Consider the following 5817-nt stretch of genomic DNA (forward strand, 5'->3'; position numbering starts at 1 on the left):
GGAGAGTTGCACTGCTCGTTAAGGGGATTATCACAGCTGTATGACAGGAGGATACCTCGGTGGGCTCATGCAGCGAGGCAATATGGGTAAAGCTCCAGAAAAAATAGGGTGCAGTCACAATGTTGGGGGTTTACCATAGGCCTCCCAATTGCCGGCGGGAGATGGAGGAACAGTTATATTGGCAGTTTTTGGAAAGATGTAAAAGCAATAGGGTTGTTGTGGTGGGTGATTATAACTTTCGCAATATTGAATGGGAATCACTTAGTGCTAGGTGTTTGGATGGTGCAGAATTTATAAGGTACATCCAGGAGGGCTTCCTGTGACAATACGTAAATAGTGCAACTAGGAAAGGGGCAATACTGGACCTGGTATTAGGGAATGAACACGGCCAGTTTGTCGAAGTTTCAGTAGGAGAGCATTTCGGTGAAAGTGCCCATAATTCAGTAAGTTTCAAGGTACCGGTGCATAAGGATAACGGGAATCTTCGGGTTAAGGTTCTTAATTGGGGGGTGGTTAATTATAACAATATTAGGCAGGAACTGAGGAACTGAGGCGGATGTTTGAGGGCAAATCAACAACTGACATGTGGGGGGCTTTCAAACGTCAGTTGATAAGAATTCAGGACCGGCATGTTCCTGCTAGGATGAAGGATAAGTATGGCAAGTTTCAGGTACGTTGTATTACGAAGGATATTGTGAGATTAGTCAAAAATAAAAGGGAAGCATTCGTAAGGGCTAGAAGGCTAGGAACTGAAGAAACCCCTGGAGAATACAAAGAAAGTAGGAAGAAAATTAAGCAAGGAGTCAGGAGGCTAAATGGGGTCATGAAAAGTCACTGGCAACCAGGATTTAGGCACATCCCAAGGGCTTTTATACATATGTAAAAAGCAAGAGGGTAGCCACGGAAATGGTAGGCCCAATCAGGGGCAGTGGTGGCACTCAGTGTATGGAGCCAGGAGAAATGGGAGAGATACTTCATGAATGTTTCTCATCATTATTCACCAAAGAGAACGACTCAGCGCTCGATTTGTCTAGGGGAGAGTATGATGATATCGTGGATCATGTTAAGATCAAAAAAGAGGAGGTGTTAGACGTCTTGAAGAATATTAAGTTGGTTAAGACCCAGGGCCAGATGGGATCTAACCCAGAGTACTGAGGGAGAGAAGGGAGGAGATTGCTGGGGCCTTGACAGAAATATTTGTATCCTCACTGGCTACGGGTGAGGTCCCAGAGGACATAATAATGGCCAATGCTGTTCCAATGCAGGAAATTAAAGGCCGGTTAGCCTTACGTCAGTGGTGGTGAAATTATTGGAGAAGATTCTTCGTGACAGGATTCACTAAAATTTGGAAGCAAACGTGCGTATTAGGGAGAGGCAGCATGGTTTTGTGAAAGGGAGGTCGTGTCTCACTGATTTGATCGAGTTTTTCGAGGAATTGACAAAGATGATCGACGATGAAAGGGAAGTGGATGTTATCCACATGGATTTTAGTAAGGCCTTTGACAAGGTCCCTCGTGGCAGACTGGTACAGAAGGTAAAGTCGCACGGGATCAGAGGTGAGCTGGCAAGATGGATACAGAATTGGCTTGGTCATAGAAGGCTGAGGGTAGCAGTGGAAGGGTGCTTTTCTGAAAAGAGAGCTGTGACTAGTGGATTTCCGCAGGGATCAGTGCTGGGACGTTTGCTGTTTGTAGTATACATAATTGTTGGAATATGTAACTAGGCTAATTAATAAGTTTGCAGACGACACTAAGGTTGCAGGAGTTGCAGATAGTGAAGATTATTGTCAAAGGATGCAACGGTATAAAAATCGGTTGAGGATTTGGACAGATAAATGGCAGATGGAGTTTCATCCGGACAAATGCGAGGTTATGCATTTTGGTAGGTTTAATACAGGCAGGAATTATACAGTAAATGGCAGAAACCTTAAGTGCATCGATGGGCAGAATGATCTGGGTGTACAGGTCCACAGGTCACCGAAAGTGGCAACGCAGATGGAAAAGGCAGTCTGCAAGGTATATGGCATGCTTGCCTTCATTGGCAGGGGTGTTGATTATAAAAGGTAGGAAGTCATGTTTCAACTGTGTAGAACCTTCGTTAGGCCACACTTTGAATATTGCGTGCAATTCTGGTCACGAGATTACCAGAAGTATATGGAGGCGTTGGAGATGGTGCAGAGGAGGTTTACCAGGATGTGGCCTGGTCTGGATGTTATTAGATCAGATGAGAAGTTGGAGAAACTCGGATTGTTCTTACTAGAGCGTCGGAATCTGAGTGGCGACTTGATAGAAATTAACAAAATTATGAGTGGCATGGACAGAGTAGATAGTCAGAATGTTATTCCCAGTGTGGAAGAGTCAATAACTGGGGGCCATAGATTGAAGGTGAGAGGAGAAAACTAGAGAGGAGATGTGCGGAGCAAGTTTTTTATGCAGAGGGCAGTGAGTGTCTGGAATTCGCTGCCAGAGGAGGTGGTTGAAGCAGGTACGATAGTAGTGTTTAAGAGGCAGCTTGACAAATACATGAATAGGATGGGAATAGGGGGATATGGACCCCGGAAGTGCAAAATTATTTAGTTGACGGGCAATATGACAGGCGCAGGCTTTGAGGGCCGAAGGGCATGTTCCTGTGCTGTACTTTTCTTTCTTTGCGGCAGGTCACATTGTTACAGAGGCCCAGAGTTTCTGTCCGGCCACATCCCTTCCAAGTGTACAGTGCAAGATTCAGAATGAGTCAATCCAAAAAGGGGAACCGGGCAAGAAAAAAATCAAGAATTTGACTTGTAATATTCATTCACACGATGATCCCCATCCCCCGTTTTCCTTGACCTTACTATGCACTTTCACAGAGCGTACGAAAACACTTGCACACAAACTAGGAGCAGGAGTAGGCCACTCGGCCCCTCCAGCCTGCTCTGCCTTCCAGTTAGATCGCGGCTGATCTTGTCGTAACCTCCAACCCTGCCTACCAAACCCCGCCCCATAACCTCTCGCCCCCTTTGTCATTCAAGAATCTATCTCCCTCTGCCTTAAAAAATCTTCAGGTCTCCGCTCCCGCCTTTTGTGGCGGGGAGTTCCACAGAATCAGGAATCTCTGACAGAGAATGAAGAATTCTGATCACCTCCGTCTCAAATGAGGCAAGCCTTCTTTTTAAACAGTGACCCCTAGCTCTAGATTATCCGACAAGGGGAAGTATCCTCTCCACATCCATCGTGTACCCCTCAGTATCTTAAAGGTTTCAATTAAGACGACTCTTACCTTGCCAAATTACAGTGGATACAAGCCTAGGTATAGTGGTTGTCTGGAATTCGATGCCCAAGTTGATGGTCGAAGCAGAAACTCGTAACACTTTTAAAAAGTGCCTGGATCTGCACCCTAAGTGCTCTAAACTGCACGGCTATGGGCCGGGTGCAGGAAGCTGGGATTAGAAAGGGCATCTGTGTGCCCTCGGGCTGGCATGGACATGATGGGCTGATTGGCCTCCTTCTGTGCTGTAACTTTTCTATGGTTCCATGGTTCTAATCCTGCCTCATAAGGCAACCCGCCCATTCCTGGCATGAGCCTAGTCAGCCTTGAAACTGCTTCTAATGCATTTACATCTTTCCTTAAATAGGGAGACTAGTATTTTGATGTGGTCCCACCAGTGTCCTGTGCATCTCAAGCAAAATCCCCATTACTTTTGTGATCAGCTACCCCACAAATAAATTGCCACGATCTACTCAGGGCATTAAATGCTCTAACACTAGGGCAATTAAGAATAGTGGCTTTTAATTGTATGGAGCCTGATAATTAGTGAAATCTTCTCTGATTGCAACGGCAGAAGGGCACGTGGTCAAACATAAATTAAAATGAGGGACTATCAGAACATTTTTAAAAAGAAAAGGTTGGACACACATCTTTATAAGGCGTCTGGAAGTGGATTTCAACAGCACCAAGACTGGTTGAAAACAAGAGAGACCCAGATTATCCTGGCAGTGCAACTAGTTAACTGGTTCTTAAATCACAAGTTCTCGTTTTCGAGAACAGAGCTAGAAAGAGGAATTAGCCCATGTGCGGTTTTAAATGAAGGGCGTTGGAACATCTTTGTTTAGTCAGCACAGCTGTTTCTCTGTTGCCATTTTTAATTCATTTACGGGGTGCGGGCTTCGGTGGCTGGGTCAGCATTTATTGCCCATCCGTATATTTCCCCTTGAGAATGTGGTGGTGTGCTGCTTTCTTGAACTGATGCAGTAGGTACATCCACAGTGCTGTTAGGTAGGGAGTTCCAGGATTCTGTCGGAGTGGTGTAGGTACACCCACAGTGCTGTTAGGGAGGGAGTTCCAGGATACTGTCGGTGTGGTGTAGGTACACCCACAGTGCTGTTAGGGAGGGATTTCCAGGATTTAATCCGTGTGGCGTACATGCACCCACAGTGCTGTTTGGGGGGAGTTCCATGATTTTGTCCATGTGGCTTTGGTACACACATTGAGCTGTTAGAGAATAGGTTCCGGTATTTTATCCATGTACTTTGGTACAACCGCAGTGTTGGTAGGGAGGGAGTTCCAGGATTTTGTCCATGCGGCTCAGTTACACCCACGGCGCTGTTAGGAAAGGAGTTCCTGGATTATGCCCATACGGTGTAGATACAACCATAACGCTGTTAGGGAGGGAGTTCCATGATTTTGTCCGTGTGGTGTGTGTACACCCATCACAATTTTAGGGAGGGAGTTCCAGGATTGTGTCCATTCGGTGCAGGTGTACCCACAGCGCTGTTAGGTAGGGAGTTCCAGGATTTTGCCCATGTGGTGTAGATACACCCACAGTTCTCTTAGGGTGGGAGTTCGGGGATATTGTCTGTGTTTTGTAGGCACATTCAAAGGGCTGTTATGGAGGGGGCTTCAGGATTTTGTTTATGTGGTGTAGGTACACCCATGGCACTGTTAGGGCAGTTCCATGATTTTGAACCTGTGACAGTGAAGGAACGGCCGATATATTTCCAAGTCAGTATGGTGAATGCCTTGGAGTGGAACCTCCAGGTGGCGGTAATGTAATAAAAAATAATTCCGAGAGAGCAAATGAGGTTGAGAAATATGAAATGATAGTTTAGGATAATACTGGGCAAATGATGTGGAGCGAATGGCAACAATGGCCTCAGAGCTAAAGAACCACATGTGGGCCCGGTTTTATTTTTAATTGTTGCAGCATAACTGCACTGTTTTGAGTCTTACACAATTCCTTTAATTTTTGATCCGTTCTTAAGAGTTGGAAAGTTACTAATATTACCCATCAACTTCAGAATGGTGAATGGGAGAAGAGAATGGTGGAAGGGAGAAAAGAACTGAGGAAGGGTGGAGAGAATCGATCACAGGAGGAGAGAATGGTGGAAGGGAGGAGATCATGGAGAAAGGGAGGGAGAATGGATGAAGGGAGGACAGAACGGAGGAAAGGAGGAAATTGTGGAAAAAGGGAGGGGAGAATGGAGGAAGGGAGGACAGAATGGAGGAAGGGAGGAGAGAATTGACGAAGGGAGGACAGAATGGAGAAAGGGAGGTGAGAAAAGAGAAAGGGATAACAGAATGGAGGATGGGAGGACAGAATGGGGATAGGGAGAACAGAATGGAGGAAGGGAGTAGAGAATGGAGGAAGGTAGGAGGAAATGGAGGAAGGGAGGACAGAATGGAGGAAGGGAGAACAGTATGTTGGAAGGGACGACATAATGGAGTAAAGGAGAGCAGGATGGAGGAAGGCAGATGTGAATGGAGAAATGGAGGAGAGACAGGAGGAAGGGAGGACAGAATGGAGGACGGTAGGAAATGCCTCATGACAGACCGCTAAAC

Source organism: Cetorhinus maximus, unplaced genomic scaffold, assembly GCF_964194155.1.
Source record: "Cetorhinus maximus unplaced genomic scaffold, sCetMax3.hap1.1 HAP1_SCAFFOLD_57, whole genome shotgun sequence".
Lineage (NCBI taxonomy): Eukaryota > Metazoa > Chordata > Chondrichthyes > Lamniformes > Cetorhinidae > Cetorhinus > Cetorhinus maximus.